This window comes from Rhipicephalus microplus, unplaced genomic scaffold (genome assembly GCF_043290135.1).
Source record: "Rhipicephalus microplus isolate Deutch F79 unplaced genomic scaffold, USDA_Rmic scaffold_42, whole genome shotgun sequence".
Taxonomy (NCBI): domain Eukaryota; kingdom Metazoa; phylum Arthropoda; class Arachnida; order Ixodida; family Ixodidae; genus Rhipicephalus; species Rhipicephalus microplus.
The window spans coordinates 1,568,117-1,588,379 of NW_027464615.1; the positions used below are offsets into that span (position 1 = coordinate 1,568,117).

General features: G+C 48.0%; 1 long non-coding RNA gene across 1 annotated transcript in view; it reads right to left on the reverse strand.

Moving 5' to 3' along the window:
- Positions 1-20,263, reverse strand: part of LOC119167986 (uncharacterized) — a 94,251-nt gene that overhangs the window by 20,950 nt on the left and 53,038 nt on the right. Inside the window, exon 3 of the long non-coding RNA XR_012889225.1 lies at positions 8,362-8,453. This is a non-coding gene — a long non-coding RNA (uncharacterized LOC119167986). The remainder of the gene's footprint in view (positions 1-8,361; positions 8,454-20,263) is intronic.

Consider the following 20,263-nt stretch of genomic DNA (forward strand, 5'->3'; position numbering starts at 1 on the left):
CCGACGGTTTTCTCCACGTACTCGCAACCCGGCTGAGTGGCGAACTGCAGATGACCGCCCTATATATTTAAACTGCCACTGCGTTGGACACATTGCTAATTACTGTTGCAACACATGGTCCTCGGCACCTCGTGCAACTACCAATATGACTCATTTCGACGGTACCACACACACATTTTCACCTGCTGAAGAGTGCAATGCCGTTGACCATTCTCGAAACATTTGGTACAGCTGCTCGCCTTCACCACGTGGGCAACAGTCTCGTTCGCCGCAAATACGTCGCCCATCGTCTGGTTCACCGCAGCCACGGCACTTCTCGTCCCCCGTGGCTTCCGTCAGCATCGTCTCGAAAAACTGAGAAATGCAGCCCCTGGAGGTGGTGCTGCATTGACGTCTTCCGCAGGAAATCCCCTCTCCGTTCCCACCAGACGAAGTGTAATAGACATTGCAGTAGACGGCGTACCAGTACAAGCACTTGTAGACACCGGCGCAAGCATGCATTTCGGTAACGAAATGAAGCCTACGCACACGTTTAAAAAAAGTGCGGCTGCACAAATGCTTCAATGCTTCTTGTTGCCGATGGCGGCAAGCCAACGGTTCTCGGTCTGTGCACTGCCCACCTAAGTATAAAGGATCACACTACTTTTGTCATTTTAGCTGTGGTTGACCACTGCCCTTATGACGTTATCCTAGGCCTGGACTTGTTGTCAAATCATTCTGCTCTTATCGATTGTGCTACCGGCGTCCCTCAGCTAGAGCTGCCTCAGATAGTCGCTAAACCCCACACTGCCCCGCCGGGCCTGTGCTCTCTTCAGGATGTGTGACTGTCACCTCAGGCAGCCCCCTAAGTCGTTTTGGCCACACAGTCACAGGTTCTCGATGGACAACATGGCCTCCTTCCTCTCACCGACGTCCTTTTGAGCCGCAACATCGCCATTCCTCATACGCTTGCGACTGTCACTGACAACTCTACCTCGCTACCACTTCTCCATTTCAGCTTGCGCCCTCAAGTGCTTCCTCGTGGCAAGTTCTTGGCCAGCGTATCTCATGCTCACGAATTAGAAGTAGCGGCTCTCACCACCGAGATTGATTTACTTCAGTCTCATGTAGCTAACGCACCTGTCCTGTGCCAAATCGTTTCTCGAAGATGATTGCACCCAACCTCAATCTTACGCAAGCCAACGACATCCATAGGCTTCTCGCGTCATATAACGACATTTTTTTGTTTTGACGACATACCTCTAGGGCGAAAATTCACCGTTCAGCACCGTATAAACACTAGTGACACCAGTTCTTATCACCAACGCCCCTATCGTGTTGTTTTGTTGAAAAAATGATCAACAAAGGTGTCTTAGAACCATCAAGCAGTCCTTGGGCCTCCCCTGTCGTGCTTGTGAAGAAAAAGGACGGTACCTGGCGCTTGATTGATATGTGGGGCTTAACGTCCCCAAACCACCGTATGATTATGAGAGACGCCGTAGTGGAGGGCTCCGAAAATTTTGACCACCTGGGGTTCTTTAACTTGCACCCAAATCTGAGCACACGGGCCTACAACATTTTCGCCTCCATATGAAATGCAGCCACCGCCGCCGGAATTTGAATCCGCGACCTGCGGGTCAGCAGCGGAGTGCCTTAGCCATTAGACCACCGCGGTGGGGCGGTACCTGACGCTTCTGCGTTGACTAACGCCCCTTCAACAAGATCACGCGAAGATAAGTGTACCCGCTACCACGCATCGATGACGCGTTAAAATGCCTGCACGGCGCTACACACTTCTCGTCTATTGATCTTCGGTCCGGCTACTGGCAGATTTCTGTCGATGAGATACACTGCGAGAAGATGGCCTTTGTTACACTGTATGGTTTATACCAGTTTAACGTCATGCCTTTTGGACTATGCAACGCCCCTGCCATTTTCAAACGAATGATGGACTCTTTTCTGCGTGGTTTAAAGTGGTCTACTTGTCTCTGTTATATAGGCGATGTGATAGTCTTTTCATCTACTTTTGATAGCCACCTGACCCGCCTCGCTGCAATTCTCGCAGTCTTCAGAACAGCTGGGCTACAACTCTACTCCACGAAATGTCGATTTCGCTGCTGTCATATCACCGTTCTGGGCCATCTTGTGAACGGCAATGGCGCCAACCAGATACCGAAAATATCCGCGCCATCCGTAGTTTTCCGGTGCCCCGTTTTACATCCGACCTCCAGAGCTTCATGGGCTTATGTTCATACTTTCGTCATTTTGTGAAAAACTTCGCCGACGTTACCAGGCCACTCACAGATTTGCTGAAGAAAGACACCACATTCTCGTGGGGCCTTGAGCAAGCTCAAGCGTTCAGCGCTCTCATCGGCTACATAACTACGCCCCCCCCCATACTTGCCCACTTTAATCCTTCTGCTGCCACAGAAGTTTGCACCGACGCCAGTGGCCATGGTATTGGTGCAGTTCCCACTCAGCGGCACCAAGGCAGACCGTGCGTGATAGCTTAAGTCTGGTTTCTCTCCCTGAGGGGAATTATTCCATCACCGAGAGAGAGTGTTTAGCTTTAGTTCAGGCGATCGCCAAGTTCCGGCCATATTTATATGATCTCATATTCTCCGTCGTTACAGGCCACTACGCCCTCTGCTGGGTGACTTCTCTGAAGAACCCGACTGGACTTCTAGTTTGGTGGGTTCCGACGCTCCACAAATTTTCGTTTGTAGCTGACGTCTGCATCTTTGTGCAAACGTCAGCTACAAGTCTGGCCGTTTGCACAAGGATGCAGACTGTCTTTCTCGTCATCCGGTGGATACTCCTGATACGATTGCGACTTACCTTGAGAGCAGCGTAATGGCGTTTACTGAAATCGGCGATATGCGCATTGACCAATGACGGGAGGAGTGAGTGTGCACTATCATTGACGCCATTCAGTCTGACAGCCATGACGCTGGATCCCGTATGTTCGTGCTGCATGACGGCATCCTCTACCACCACAACGTCAGCACTGAAGACCATGAGCTTCTGCTTGCCATTCCTCGTCATCTACGGTCTGCCATACTTGAAACCCTTAACGACGCACCAACAGCGGGACACCTCGGTGTTTGCCGCACATACGACCGTGTGCGACGTTGGTTTTTCTGGCCAGGACTGTACCGCAGCGTACATCGGTATGTCGCCACTTGCGACCTCTGCCAGCATCGGAAAAGACTTTCTTTGCTGCCAGTTGAATATCTTCACCCAATTGAAGCCCCTCTAAATCCTTTTATTGCGTGGGACTCGACCTGCTTGGCCCTTTTCTGTCGAAGACACTGGGAAATAAAGGGATCCTGCTATCTGGATAGGCTGTACTGTACTTGCCGCAAGTTGAGCTTGTGTTGTGTTTTGTAATCGTGTTGTATTCCCCCCACTGTATTGCCTTATGGCACTGTGGGTATCAAACAAAAAGAAACAAATAAACAAATCAACGTCACCACAGATAATGCAACCAGTTACGCGATAACAAAAGTCATGCCAACCACTTGCGTCACTGATGTCGCGGATTTTCTTTTTCATGACGTGATCTTACACCACGGTGCACCCCAACAGCTGCTTACTAACCACGGCCGCTCTTTCTTCTCCAAAGATTTCGACGACCTCCTTTGATCGTGTGCTACAGCGCATAAGGTGTCTACTGCCTACCACCTACAAACTAATGGCCTAACTGAACGTCTCAACTGCACGCTTACAAAGATGCTTTCGATATACGTCTCCGAAGATCACCGTGACTAGGCAACCACGTTGACCTATGTGACTTTCACATATATTTAGTCTCGACATGACACCTTGGAATATTCACCTATTTATTTTTTGTATGGTCCCGACGCCATAATGCCATTTGAAACTACCTTATCTCTCAAGCCATCTGCTTCCGAGTACGCTCGCGAAGCCATTGATCGGGCTAACATGGCTCGTCAAGTGGCCCAGTTTCATCTCACCAGGTCACAGGAAATGCAAAAAGCCAGCTATGATCACTGGCGTCGTAATATACTGTTTGTCCTAGGTGACCGCGTGCTCCTCTGGTCACCGTGTCGCCGTGTAGGTCTCTTCGAAAAACTTTTGTCTCGATACGCAGGACCCTACCTAGTGTTACGTCAAGTTAGCGACGTCAACTACGGGATAGTGCCATTGCACTCCAATACGTCGCCAAGTTCGTCACTTGTTGACATTTTCCATGTTTTTGATGAAACCCTAATTCTGTCGCACTTCTCAGGATTTGCGCCGAGACGGCGCTCCAATGCCCGGGCATCCTGTTACGGAGATTAAGTAAAGGAAGAGGAAGGACACAAGCAGCTGACAGGTGCGCGAGTGTACCAATCAGCCGTTATGACTCTTGCCTGTGGTTTTTCTTCTGTAAATTCATTTTGTACTGAAGTCAGCGACACCGTAACTATGTTTTTGGGCAAACTTGGGTCAAGCTTAGCTCTCACATTGCAAAAGCTTGCCTCACAAGCCATCAGCATGGCAGCACGAATAAAGCATCTTGTGATGGATATGATGCTGCTAAACACGCTAGAAAAATCAGATTCACCACTCTAGCAAACTCTCAAAATAGTAAGGTCCAGGATAGAACTGATCATCCTTTGTAGAACCTGCCCCTGTTCCTAATATTTTTGTCTATCTAGCAACTGGAATTTTTCCGGAAATCCTTTGCTACTGAACATTCTTCATCGAAATTTGGCACACCTCTTTATCACCTTAGTAGGTGTGAAACGACATCAGTTTGCTCATTTCTTCACTGTGCTTTATATTTTATCAGGTCTCATTTGTTTTGGTTTATGGCGCCGTCTAAGGCACGTTTTAGTGGTGAAGCTCCTTATGGCGTCACCTGTTCCTTCCATTATCGTTTGTAACCACCACTCACCGAATCTCGCATCTTGGCATAGATGGCGCTCCTTGTACTATATAACGATTGCATATACGCTGAGAAATGCAAAATCGTCCCACACTTGAGGGCGTTTTGTAGCAAACAGATAATATTAAAAGGTGCGTTTTCTGAAAATAGGATTTACGTCAAACGTACGAGTGAGAAAGAAAGAGACGATTGCGCCAATGCCATCGCGTGTTCTTTGGTGGCGCCGCGCGAAGGGGTGCTTATAGTACAATCAAAGTGCCGTTTTGGCGCGCGCGGGTTCAGAAATTCAGCGGATGGGCAGGGCTGTTGAGCGGCGCTCGCAGGGCGGTGGCTGCTCGCGCTCGAAGAAACGACCCCCCGAAGCGACCCCACGGTATAGGCGCGGGAGGCCGATGTGCGCTGCGAAGCTGCGTGGAGGCACCGCGAAGACACCGCAGTACGACAACGGGAGGCTGAAGCGACGTGGCAGCGGTGTGTGGACCCAGCTTCGTCCCACTATTTATCATTCACCCCGCGGATATGCTGTCATTTTTTTACGCCCCCAGGGCGAAGACTTTCACATTGTGACAACGACAACGCAGCTTGTGCCAACAGTTCCGGCCCTGGTCGGCGATGCAGAGGTGACAGCGAACGGCGGCGTGGGGAGGATGAGCTACGAGGTGGGAACGGTCGGTAATAGGGAGCAGGTTGGCTGTCTCGTTCATCTGGTAGCAATTCATGTTCCTCGGTAGTCACCCATGTTGTGCCTGTGGGTCTCATCGCGCGTCGTACGGGGCCCGGAAGCAGTAGTCCGAGTATCTTGGCGCCGGAAGACTCGCAGCGAAGTTCCGTCGACAGAATCACGTGACATGGCCTGGGTACCCGCATGCGTAGCAGATAGGGTGGTTATCAGCTGTACACTAGGGGTTACCATAAGTGTGGCAGCTTGGGCTAGTTGGTATGGTATGACGATAGTTATAGCGCGAGAGCTAAACGACGACACAGAGACAAGGAGACAAGGACACGTGTCTTTCGTGTCCTTCTTGTCTCTGTGTCGTCGTTTAGTTCTCGCGTTACCATAAGACTGCGCTGCACTAGGCGTCACTGGTTGAGAAGTCCACAAGTGTATGGGTAGCAGTGAACGTGCAGCAGCAGCATAGGTCAATGGCGCGGTGCCATGTGTTGTCTGAGAGGTAGACGGCAGTGCCTTGGAGACCTGCGCCTGTATTACCTGTCTGATGGTGGGCGAGAAACACTCAGAGTAGGTTTCCGTTGTCGGTAGATACGACACGCACAAAAGTTGTCGGACCACCTCAATTGTGCACGTGTCGTTTGATTTCCGCCACTAACGTGTTGTGGTCTCGACCGAAGGTCAGTTCCGCGAGAGTTTCATCGGTAGCTGCTGGCCACCGTGTCATGACTAGTTGTTTACGCAACTCGTCAAAGCGTGGCAAGTTCGGACATGGTCTGTGGGCCCTTGGCCAGCAGCATCTAAAAGGCGTCAATGTCTATTTTCTTGAAGATGTGCCTGATCTTGTCTGCTTCTATAATTCAAGGGTCAAGGGGCTTGCACAAGTCGAACACATCCTCGATGTAGCTTTTGAAGCCTTCCCCTGAAGCTGCGCGCGTCCCCATAGGCGCTATTCAGCACGGAGTTCGCGTACCTCGGGCTGACTGAACGCCTCGGCAATGCGTAGCTTAAAAGCACCCCAAGTTGCGAATTCTGAGTGGTGGTTGTTAATTCAGAGACTCGCTACTTCTTTCAGGTAGAAGGGCACACATTGCAGCTTCATAGGGTCGTCCCACTAGCTGCTCGCACCTACCTTTTCAAATGTCGACGCCAATCTTCAACGGCTTGTTCATCGGTACCGTCGAAAAAAGGTGTATCGCGCACGCGTAGCGCAGAAGGCATGATCACCATCAAAGGCTGGGTCGAATCTTGCTGGGCGTTTTCGCCAGCCATTTCTGGGGGGGGGGCAGGTAGTTTCCTGCTGCGGAGTACCAGGTTGAGTTACTCCGAACCTACATCACTCTGAAATGGATTTTATTGGTGTAAACAGCACTTGCACAACAGGTCTATTGATACTGAAAGCGGGCGGCAACGACCGACACGGGAATTGCAGCGTTAGAGCCAACAGCTCACGCTCGAGGCTTCTGGCTAAAGGGATGGCCCACTACAGCGTATTGTTGCTCTTCCACCTTACACCTACAACAAGATAAGTTTCTGAAAGAGTGTAACTTGTGTTGAGATTGGTCGCGGAAGGCATACTTCAAAAGACATTTTATTATTGAAAATTCAACAGAACTAGTATTGGTGTGTCATGTTCACATGTGACGAAAAACTGCGACTCGGCCTAGTCAGAACATATTCACCTTGAGGTATTGCGCAGACACACAGATACAAAGAAGAGACACACAAATGGGTGCAATCTTACTTTTGGTTAGATTGCGCCCGTTTGTGTGTCCCTTTTTTCTCTTAGTGTGCCTACGCAAATACAGCAAGATGTTCTCATAAGCCCAAAAAGGTGTGATTTATATTGCAAACTAATATTCTTTAGCAATTACTGCTTTTTAAAAAAGTATTCCGACATTTTTCGAAGTAAGCTATAAAATCTTTAGGCAAAAACTTTGATCCATGATGATTTCTAATTCTTTGAAAAATAAACACTACACTGTAACAATTGGCCCAGCGTGCTTTTAGTTCTAAAAAGTGCACTTTACAGGCTTCCAATAACTTTAGTTAGCTTTGTGCTCTCATCAAATAATTAAGTATCAAGACAGAATTAGACGCGCACGTGACAATTCGAAGCAAGTTACTTGGGAAAATTGGTCAGCAGGCCTGCAGCGTAACTGTTATACTACCGCGACGAACGAGGATGAACAACTTCTATGTGCGTTCAGGTTAGAAAATTGTGGCACTCTTGCTCACGATGAGCATCTGTGCGATTAGATAAAACACGTATGGTAAGTTATTTTTAAAATATACGTGAAAAATAAATGTGCAATATGTTTATTTTAATACCTCAGAGTATTTTGGAAGTATGGTTCTTATCCTAGTTGATTAAATTGCAATTTTTAAGAATGCTGCCTTAATAAGACACTTTTGATATGCGCCACCTGACTTTACTTATGAGGTTTCACAGCATCTACTTTCTGCATTTTTTATTAAAAAGAAATTTTGTAGTTCGACTTCATCATTTCTTGTTGAAGTATGTATAATAGACCTTTTAAAAATTCAGTCTGGCAACATGGCTCTTCCGTCATAACTTGTTCACTTCTGGGAGCTGGTGGGCTCTTTGTGCCAGGGACGCCGATGGGCGTTCCCTGCAGCGCACACGGACACTGCTTGCGTTCCTTCAGGACGTGTACCGCGTTTGGACGGTACCCCATTGAGCGTCCCTTGAGTGACAAGGCAAGGCGGTAAAAATGTGTTTTCGGTTTCGTTCGATAAGTGGCATTGAATCTTGAAAAGGGTCTATTGTGTACAAATGATGTGGTTTCATACTTACTCCTTGCTTTTATGTCCACTGCATCAAATGGCTCTTGCGATTTATTACTTGTGTAGTTGTAAAAAAATCCATCATATCTTTTAATAGCCCACCTAAAATATATATATATATATATACATATCAATGTTCATACATATATTCATTTTCAGCGCTTGAAAAGCAGTACAAAATGTCGCCACACCTATCAACGGGAGAAACTCGACTAAATGTGCCGCAGAGTAGTGCAGGTATCGTGCGAATGCTGCATTATTGGGTATGGTTTAGGAATGCCTAATTGTTATTTTGTCTTTATCATTCTTACTTATTGAATGAAGGAGTGAACGTTGCCTTCTATGTCAAGCGTAAGCCAAGTAAAGATGCTTTTAATTAAATTCCTATCGGCAATCCAGTATCTATTCTAGTTCCCTATAGTCTATATATATGGGGTGGCCAGCGAATGGTTGTGCAGCACAAGCAGTCGTTTTTAATTGTGTAGCATTTCTCTGTCGCACATTGTCGCGCTTAAGCGTAGATGGTGGTGCCGTCTCCACACGCCCACTGCGCATGCTCGCGCCTCGTGCTGGCCCAGGAAGACACCGGCAGAACTGTCGTTTCCCTCCCCCTTTTTAGCCTGGCAAGGCCGACGCTGGCAGCAACTGCTAGTACAAAAAAAGAAAAAGAATAATGACTGCTCGCACTCCACAACCGTTCACTAGCATTGGATCGCACGTTCAGAATTCAGTCTAGGGCGTCTTCGATTCCGCTAGGGAGTCTACATGAGCACCCATTTTAGGGTGGTGCCAGCCTTTGACCCACCACATGCCGCCAACGCTCCTCCGCCCGCCAAAACACAATGTTGCCACACGACGATGTCGCGCTATTGCACCATATTGTGGCCCACACTGCATGTACGCCTGGCTTCAATCCATCGTCGAGAACACGGCCAAGCGTCGGCTTTAATACGAAGCAGTAGATGCATCAAGTGTGAAACGTGTCCGTTGGTGCGTCTAGCGTTGGTGCCAACACAAAGCAATGGATGCATCAAGCGTGAAATGTGTCCGTCAGTGGCGCCCAGCGTCGACGTCAACACGAAGCAGTAGATGTAAAAGTGCGAAATGTAAACGTCGGTGTCGTCCAGCCTCGGCGTCAACACGAAGCATTAGGCGCATCGAGAGTGTCCTTCGCTGGCGTCCAACGTTGGCATCAACACGAAACAGTAGATGCATCAAGCGTAAAATTTGTCCGTCTGTGGCGTCCAGCATTAGCGTCAACACGAAGCATTAGATACATCAAAGTCCCAGATAGCACAAAAAATGACAGCATATACTCGAGGTAAATAATGACGGGTGGGACGAAGCGGACATAAGGATGGACGCAAGAATGGACGCACCAACGGACGGATGGTTGGACAGACTGACCGACTGATGAACAGACAGACGAACAGACAAACTGACCGACGTATGGACAGACGCACGGATGGATGGACGAACAGACAGACAGGCAGATGGAAGGTCGGACGGACGCACGGACTGACGTACACACTGACAGACGGACGGATGCGCTTACTGGTTGACGGATGGACAGACAAACGCAGTGATGAATGAACAATGCAGGACGCCACCGGCGATTACATTTCGCGCTTGATGAACCTAAGTATTTGTGTTGATGCCCACGCTGGATGACGACACCAATGGTTAAGTTTTGAGCTTTGCAAGTTATGTGATGACGCCGATGCTGGGCGTCACCGATGGCTACAATTCGCGCTTGATGCACTTAAGGATTAGTGTTGACACCAACGCTGGACGCCGCCGCCAAGGCTTACGTTTCAAGCTTGATGCATGTAACATATTGATTCCAAAGCTGGGCACCACCAATGGTTACGTTTCAAGCTTGGCAAAGGTAACGGGAGGCGTTGATAGCGTGTGGACGCCGCCGCTGTGATGGCGAGTAGCTGGGGGGGGGGGTGTTATACGGCTGGCACGAACTGGTGGCGCACAGAAAATGTATGGCAAATTTGGTGGAAGCTGGCAACAGCGTGTCTGTTTGCCCGCTGATTTTGGCTAAGCTTTTCTAGAGTGCTTTTGAGATGTCTCCACCCTAACAAAAGTGGTTATGTAGGCTCCCTAGCTAGCAGCACACCTTTCGTGCTCTGAGTCTCTATAGATGATTTCAAGGTCACAAACGTTGTGCCCTAGAAAAATTGCGGTCACCTCATTTACTAGCTTCTAATGTCGAAACCGAAAGCACGCTTTCAAGTTACCTTTTAATATAAGAAATCTCTTTATTTAGTTTTTCAGATAAAAGAAATGTGAGTAAAGTTGATTTACATGTGGGGTTTAACGTCCCAAAACCAACATATGATTTATGAGAGACGCCGTAGAGGAGGGCTCCAGAAATTTCAACTACTTGGAGTTTATAAATGTGCGACGGCATCTGAGCACATGGAACATGCGTAAAGTTTAAGGAAATCTCTTCCAATTTATTTTGTGGCTGAAAAGAACTTTTATTTGAATATCTTTGAAAAATATGCAAAAGAAAGTGTAAAGATTCGGGGGGGTATTTTCTAAAGCTCTTCTTGCCCACCGATGCAATTTTGACACATCGGTGAATAAAACCGGAAGTCACGAAGGGGCTGTTTCTGTAAACAGTAAAAGGGCCTATAGACTGTTTCAAGGTTGCAAGCGTTGCACCCAAAAACTTCTGCTCACCTCATTTACCAGCTCTCAACGTCGAAACTGAAAGCACATGTTCAAGTTTTTTGCAGGGTAAGGAAAGTCTTCTTTACGTTTTTCACGTAAATAGACACGTGCGTAAAGTACAAGGAAATGTTTTGTTGTTTTTATGTAGCTCAAAACAACAATTATTGGAACATAATTTGACAAATAAGGTAAGGAAACCAGAAAATCAGCGAGCTATTTTTCAAATTTTTTTTTTATTCTACCGATGCTATTAAATCCCGTTGGTGGACGAAACCGCATGTCATCAAGGGCCCTTGTTTGTAAACATTCAAAGGGTCTATTCCGTAACTTTAATCCCGGCTGCGGCGGCTGCATTTCCGATGGAGGCGGAAATGTTGTAGGCCTGTGTGCTCAGGTTTGGGTGCACGTTAAAGAACCCCAGGTGGTCTAAATTTCCGGAGCCCTCCGCTACGACATCTCTCATAATCATATAGTGGTTTTCGGACGTTAAACCTCACATATCAATCAATATTCCGTAACCTTGCCCATCCGTCAATGGAAGCCTATGTGCAGCCGTGAATACCTTTAACTCACGTCGTACGTCATTTAACTAGAAGCTATTTGTTTCCGACTGTGCCAAGTTGCCAACAGGGCGAGGTTAAGCAGACGCACACAAAGCACTTTCCCCTGGTCCCATGGTCCGCTGTATTCATCAAGTCAACCTCCACCATAATTGTCGTTTAGTTGAAACGGTGGTGTGTGAGTAGGTAAACCAATTCCCTAGTAAACCAATTCCCTAAAGTTGAACATCTCAGCTTGTGAGGAAGGAAATAATGGATAGCCGCCCAGTGGGTGTTGAGACACTTGCTTGCTCGGCCATGAAAATGTTCAAGTGGTTTCTCGGTACTATACTATTTTCTGTATGGAGTAAGTGCCTAGCGAATGATGAGGCCAACGCCTCCTCTATTCATATACCTGCCGCATGAAAAGTAAAGCAGCTGCCACATCCTTTCTCTCATTCATTTTAGAATGTTCTCGGTCGCTAGCGTCCCCTGTGGTGAACGGTGCAACAACGCAACACTCTGCATAGTCTCCGAAATAGCATTGTACAGTCGCAGGTCTCGAACGATTCTCGACTGACGCGCCCCATGGGCCGCAGATGAAAAACGCTTAGCTGGTACCACCCACCGCCGTGATAATAGTGTCGGTCGCGAGCTGGTACCACCGCACGGCGCTTGTTTATAACCGCAGACAGGCCAACTCCGCTGGGAGCGCGAGCCATTCTTCAGGCATCTTTCTAGAGGAGGCGTTGATCAGGCATGCTGAGCTCGCACCGTGGGAATACGCGTTCCCACACCCTGTTTGCAACTTGACGCCGTTATACAGTGGTACGGCACGGATGAGTCACCGTACGCACAAGCAAGCTAAAAATATGGGTGGTTGTGCTACACTATTTGGGCAAACCACACCAATCATAAAGAAGGAGACATTGCAAATCAACAATAGAAAACCAAGGTGTTAACGCCAGTTATATCATGCAAGAAACATCAAGCACATGCAGCAATAACACAATTGGACACAGCGTCCCAAATGGAAAACGTGGCTACGAAAGAGATCTTGCTAGAAAACGAAAAACGTTTAAAGAGACTATATAGTGCACAAAACGTGAGATCTTTGAAGTTGCAATCTGCAGCAAAAAAAAAAAAGTTAAGCCACTGCTTTAGGCAATGTTGTCGCCTTGCTCGTGCGATTCTAACATGAACATGCTATCCCGCTACTGCCTTGCTAGTGCCAAGCATTTTTAACTAGTAAGACGATCCAAGCTAAAAATATCTAAAAGGTGATACCAATTATGGTAATGACCGGTAAACTTGTATTACCAAACAACACGGGCCTTCGAAAGTCATTTTTTCAAAGTTGCAAGTCGTGCCTTGCTGCAAGAGTAACATGAGCACATTTTAGTGCATAAAAAACTAGACCCTCATTCTACTTTTCACATGATAATCTTGTCTTCACAAAATATTTTAGACATGCAAGCCCCTTAGAGTGGATGCTTGCGTAAAAGCACCGGATGTAATTTAGTCCATCACAAGAAACGTAGTTTTCCATGCCCTAGCTGACACGTTTTTTGCATGTTTAAATCTTCGTATGGTCACAGAGTCGTAGCGTGGATGAAGGCAGCAGGTGGCGAGTTCAAAGAGAAACGCATAATTATGGCGAATTAGCGGCCGGGAAACGGAAACTCCATGTACAGCAATGCCCACTGTGCACACTGTTAGCAGCGAACATAGGCCAGCTGTCGGTCGACTTGCCAGTGCTGAAGCGCGTTGGCTTCTTTAAATTTATCATCCAAGATTCCAGCTCTATCCACAGCAGCCACGTAAGTTTCAGAACTAGCTGTGATGATGTTTACGTAATGTCATCGCAAGCTTATATGATTACTTAGACAGTTCCCAGTTAATCTCACTCGCTTTGCGCAAGCCAGAAGTTATATACTAATTGGGTGGTAAGATAAAAATAGAATTAAATGGGCACGTGCGGCATTATAGTTGCGTAGATGTGACCTTGACGAATGTAGCAGTCCGAGTGTTGAAGTTTAAACCTTTTATTTTCGCGAACCTTTGCCCGTAGAGTGAAAACAAAAAACCTGCAATCAAATACGCAATGAAGACTGATACTGGTGTTACCGGTATTCAGTTGTCGAGTAATCGCACCTGCGGTGAGGTGTGTAGTCTTTTATACATTAGCTATGGAATGGTTTGGTGTTCGGGTAGGTTCTTGAAAAACCTCGATCATTCGCATACCGCGCGCAATTTCTACAGTATGATCTTGAACGATCGCGAAGCTAATCCAAAGCACTATCCAATCCGTACATATGGTTAACCAGCAAAAGCTGAAACGTGCGGCCCGATTTTTAGCAGTGGGTCGCCCGACCTACTGCTAAATACTGGGCAGCCCGACGCCGCACTGAACCCTCTTACAATTATTGGTTACATGTCATGCTTCTAATAAAGCTAGACACATTTTTGACTTGCATTTACCACAATGTTCATTTAACACGCTGCACGTTGTTCCTCTCATGATCACGGTCGTGGAAGAGTGTATTGAGCGGTTAAATGCGTTTCGAAAAGCGTTAATCACAGTATTTCTCCAACCACCAGTGGTCAAAAACGTCGCAACTGAGGCCGAACTGCCGCTGCAGAAACTTCTTCCGAACCCGGGTGTTCGCGCTAGTGAACGTGTGCCTGCAATCGTGCGACGCAGTGTGTTTGCGAGTGTTTCACCCTGCGATTAAACTCGGTGGCATGGTTTGCAGGATCCACTCAACACCGGCGCTGGTATTCTCGTTCTAGATATATCCCGGCTTGGAAAACTGTCAGATCAGTGGTACGTAGTTCCTGCCAGTGCTCGACCTCATGGGCCCCTTTTTGTGCCAAGTCTGCGCCATCGGTCCAGCACATGTGCGGTCTTTCACATTTACACTGTAGGAAACGCTACATCGTGTCGTAGGTGGAGCGCCTAGCATCAAGGAAGTACGCCAGACCAAGGCTGCCCGAACAAGAACGCTTTATTAGAGGCGGCTACCGTTTTTATAGCCACCGTAAAATCAGTTGCAACTCGTTGCAAGCATAAACAACGCTATGTGTAACCGTAGGCCACCATGCGAGCGCATGAATAGCGCAATATACCTTGCAGCAGCCCTTCCTTCTTATGGTGGATGCCGCTGTACTGGTTTCTTAGCTGGCGTCGAACGCCGTAGAACAGGCGCAGCTGATTCTTTAGTGTCGGAGGCTTCATCAGGCTTGACTTGAATTTCAGGTGGTGATCCGGCCACAACTTCGCTTGTTGCAGCCGTGAGGCTGTCCCTCAGACAAACCTCGTCCATGTGGCGCTGAAGTCGCCCGGCTGAGGGCTCGATGGACATCATACGGGCACCGTTCAGTTGTTTTATTGTACCCGGCTGCCACTGCTCCACATCTCCGAAGTTCCGCGACCGAACTGCGTCGCCTGGTCCAAATCTGCGTGGAGTGTCTTCCTGTGAAAATAAAGGAAAAGACAACGGCGGAAGAAGACATGCCTAACAAAAGCGAATCTGGTGGTTCAGAAGCCTCTGCGAAGGTTACTTGCTGTTTTGCGGTGTTCTTCGGTAGTTGAAGAGAAGCCTGGTCAGTCTTGTAGACAGGCTACCATGCGGAAGCTTCTTGAGGCCATCTTTGATTGTACGTGCGGCCCTTTCTGCGAGCCAGTTTGACTGAGGTTGGTATGGTGCAGCTCTTAGGTGTTTCAAGTTGTTTCCGGACAAGAACTTAGTGAATGTCTCCAATGTAAACTGCGTTCCGTTGTCTGTAACAATCGTCCTAGTAATGCCAGAGTGGCTGAACATTTCACGCAACGACGTGATGGTCAATTCTGCTGTGGCATGTTGCTTAGGCACTGCCTCAAGCCATTTGGAATGTGAGTCCACTGCCACTGATATCATGGTATCGTTTACGGGACCGGCAAAATCGAGGTGGACGCGAGACCAGTTTTCTTGAGTTGGCAGCAAGTTCATCGGTGTCTTTACCGGAGGCAACGGCCTTGCTTGCACGTATATAACGCAATTCTTACTCAAGTGTTCAATTTCTTGGTCTAGTCCCGGCTCCCACACCATTTTTCGCGCGACCGCTTTCATAGCCGAGGCTCCCCAATGTGTGTCGTGCAACATTTAAAGCGTACTCTAGCGTGCAGTCTCGGGAATGACTATTCTATGGCCCCAGAAGATGAGGTAGTGCGCAACCCGTCAACTCAAGTTTTCTTGCCACGTACGCTTTCAAGCCTGGTTCCACGTGTTTTCTTTGTGGCCAACCCTTTAGTATAAACTACTTGACTGTTCACAATACCTTGTTGGCTTCTGTCAATTGACGAAGCTCATGTGACGTCACAAATGTGCAGTTAAGTTGCCGCAATGAGTTCACGTAATCAGGTATTTCTTCGGCGACATCGTCAGGGGTGGTGAGAGGAAGTCTGCTGTGGGCGTCGGGGTTTTGATTGTCTCCTCAGGGCTTGTATTATACCCGGTATTGGTAGGCTCCCAAAAGCAAAGACCAGCACTGGATGCGAGCCGTTTCCATGGCAGGTGTAGGGTGGTGTTCGCGGAACAAGCACACCAACGGCTTATGATCGGTTACCAGAATGAAAGGCTGCCCCAGAGGGTAATCACGGAACTAGGTTACGCCAAAAACCAATGCCAAGGCATCCCGGTTGAGCTGCGAATAATTTCGTTCCGCTTGGGTCAGTGTTCGCGTACGGAATCCTACCCGCTTGTCGACGCCGTCAACACGATGGGAAAGAACCGCTCCTATGCCATGCGGAGAGGTGCCACACTTGAGCCGCAACGGCTTGGTTGGTTAAGAGTGCATGAGCATTTTGGCATGTCAGAGGGCTTCCTTAGATTGTTCAGACGCCTGTTGCTGACTTGAAGCCCACTTTCACCGCCAATCGTTCTTCAGAAGGTCGTACAATGGGGCAAGCGTGGTTGCTATGCACGGGAGGAACTTGCTGTAATAAGTGAGCAGACCAATGTAAGAACGTAGCTCACTCACGTTCCTTGGACTTGGTGCCTTCATCACAACTTCCATGTTCTCTAGTGGATGAAGTCCGTCACTTGTGATTTTGTGTCCCCGGTATGATACTTCCGTCTCTCTGAATAAACGTTTATCCTTCCGTATTTTTACGCCACATTCATGGAAGCGCTCAAGCACAGCTTTCAGATTGCTTCTGCTGTCTGCTTTCCCTTCTGTCACCAGGACGTCATCTAAATATGCTTGTACGCCACTTAGACCACCAAGCAAATTTTACATAGTGCGCCGGAAGATTGCCGGTGTGGACGACACCCCTAAAGGTAAGCGGTTGAAGCAAAACAAGCCTTTGGGGGCACTGATGGTGGTCAACTTCTTTTACTCGTCATCTAATGAAATATGGTCGTAGGCGTCCAGTTACTCTAAGGTTATAGACGTCTCCCTTGTGCATTGTTGCAAAAAGGTCATCGATGGCTGGAAGCGGATAGTGTTCAGTGACGCATGCTGCATTCACAGTGGCTTCGTAGTCGCCACAGATCCTGATAGACCCGTCTTTCTTTAGCACCGGCACAATCAGCGTAGCCCATTTAGAGTGAGCGATAGGAGAAAGCACGCCAGACTTTACTAGCCTTTCTAGCGCTTCCGTAACCTTGTCTCGCAATGCATACAACAGGGGTCTCGCCTTGAAAAATTTCTGAACGGCTTCTCCTTTGACGTAGAGGTGAACAGGCGGAACCTTGAACAGGCCCAGTTCTTCCTAAAAGACGTCTTCATACTCGGACGAAAATGCTTCGAGTTCGTTGTCATCTCGTCTGCTAGCACTGCACAGGCTCAGAATAGGAGCACCCAGATTGTTCAGGGCTCGAAGGAGGTCGTGACCACATAAACAAGGCCCTGAATGCCGAACTATGGTCATGGAGGCAGTCAGTGTCTTGCCATTGTAGGAAATTGGCAGCGTGAGCTTACCAGCAATAGGTAGTGGTTCCAGGTAACAGGACAACCTCAAGTCTGTCTTCTTGATTTCGGGCCACTGTTCGCGGTGACTGTTGTATGCGTCCCAGGCAATTACGCATACCGGTGACCCAGTGTCCATTTCCATAACTAGGTCAACGTCTCCGCAGCAAAACTTACGTCGTTCAAGACGGATGATTTCGTTTTCCGGCACCGGCGCTTGGCTTTCGCTGGTGGTGTACAGATGAAAAGTACACGCCTCGTTTCCTTCGGGGTTTCCATTTAACGCAAAAGTGCTTTGTCTCCTGGCACTTGCCCTGCACGCTAGAGATATATGCCCACTTTTCCCGCACTTGAAGCACTTGGCATTTTGTACCGGCAAGCTTGATCTGAGTGGGTTTTGTTTCCACACCTTCCGCACTCTTTGCATTCTTGCTTGCTTGTGCCTCGTATTGACCGCCTGTCAGCCAACTTGTGTTGTTCTGGTTCAGTCTTCTCGTCGACGTTCTTCATAAGCTTGATGCCTTGACCCGCCGCCTCTGATGCGAGCACCATGCTCTCGGCTTCTTTCAAGGTCAAACTTGAACGACAACGTAGTGCTCTCTGTAGCTCTACGCTTTAGATTCCGCATACAATCTTGTCCAGCAACATTCAGTTCAACAAGTCGCCAAAGTTGCACTTGTCGGCAAGTCGACGGAGCCCCATGATAAACTTTTGGGAAGATTTTGCTTCATTTTTGACACGAGTAAAAAATGTGAAGCTCTCTGCAATTTTGTTTGGCTGGGGATCATAGAAGCTTTGTAAAACTTTCACCGCTTCCTTGTAGGTAAGCTGATTCACCTTGCGAGGAGCGCGCCACTGAGAACGTCAATGAACCATGATCCGAGAGCCGAGACAAGGAGCGCTCTCTTCTGTGCGTCTTCCACGATGTTGTTCTCTTCGAAGTAGGACTCGATGAGAATGACGTACGACGTTCACTTGTCCTTGCCATCACTTTCGTAGCGAAGTCATCGGCGCTTATTGTTTCGAAGAGACAGTTATCATCCTGGTCGTTCTTCAACGGAGGGTCGAGGAGGGCACGAGAGATGCAGGCAGCCGGCATGAGGGCGTTTTTTTTCGGGACTTGTATGTTGCGACGGTAATGAGAAGTTCTTGAAGTCGCTTCCTGCACGCGGAGTGACCTGAGTGGTCCTTCAAGTCAACTAGCCTACCGAAGACCTGGTGGCTGATCACAACATCGGAGGTCCTGCGGTATAAGTTAGGACAAAACATTGGTGTAATCCTCGTTATAACCATGCACTTATTTCTGTTGTGTAAAAGTTGGATTCCGCCTTGAACAGCGACCGGCGAGCATGAGTAAGGTCCCGTTTCAGTTTATTAGTCTGCTGCACGAGAATGGCGCCAAGTCCTACCAACGTTGCATGCGTCCCTGTCGATTTCCGTATCGGTGTATTTGTCATAATGCACAAGTATTGAAGTCATATGCAGGCGTCCTTTCAATTCTTGAAATGTTGTGATTTGCGCTGTTCCCCACTTCAATTGCACACAAGTCTTTGTGATGTTTGTTAGAGTTTTGCCGGTGGGTAAAAATTCCTTGATGAAGCATCTGTAATAGGTACGCCAGAAGACAAATTGGCGTACGACTCTCTTCTCGGTGAGCGGTTGGGAAGGCAGCTGCTTACCGCGGCTTTGGTCACAATTGCTGATGATGTGGCTCAAAAGCAAGAGCGCCTTGAATGCAGAGCGTCATTTTTCCTCCTTCATGGTGGGCCATCCTGGATTGCTTGAAGTGAAGCTTCATGGTGCCGGAGGTGTTAGTCGTACTTTTAGACAAACCCATTGGCCTCGCCCAAAAATATGAACCACGTTTCTCTTTTGGACACTGTATTCCTAATGCGTTCGAAAGCCGCCAGTGTTGAGCGAAAATCAAAAGACATAGCCTTGTACTCGTGTTATAGATTCAGTTGTTTCTCGGTCTCTGTCGTAGACTTCAATTTGCCAGTAGCCGGAGCTGAAGTAAATTTTTGGGGAGAATTTCATGTTGCGGAGGCGAGCTGGTGAATGTTTCAGTCGTGGGGGACGGTACACGGCATTCTTCGTGATTTTTTTCTCCATGGCGACAACATTGCTTTTTCGCTGACACCACAAGAAACACCCAAGGAGCCTCAGATGAGTGGTGTATGAGGCTTGATTTCTCGTAGACTGGCTGATTTCATAGACTTTTTCTTAACGGTTTCGCTCTCTGACGTCCAAACATAGTACGGGCTGTGGTGGAGGAGAGGAGCTTTGTCGTCGAGTACATTGCGGTGCTCTGCAACCGGGCCTTGTCGTTGTGGCAATGAAGACGAGGAACAGTCCTCGTATTTTTGAAGAATGACTTTGATATGCTCTTGCCTGTGCATTGAAAGACTCGGATTGACGCGGAAGGCAGATTCAGGAACTTTCGTCATCGAAGTAAGATTGGCAATACATATGAAGGCGAAAGAATTGCTGGCTAATAGGATTTGAAGTGAAATACTGAACGATCTACGTAACGAGCCCTGACTAAGAATGTGGTTTTTTTTGCAACAAGGCACTTTACAGAAACAAAAGCAGCCCGACCCGCATGGTTACGTTGCAGTCTCCACGACGTAGAATCTGCAAGTTATCACATTTTTCGAAAAAGATTAAGTTGGCGGCCCGGTGTAGATAAGTGTTTCGCTGTTTAATGTACTTTAGGTTTATACAGGAGCTATA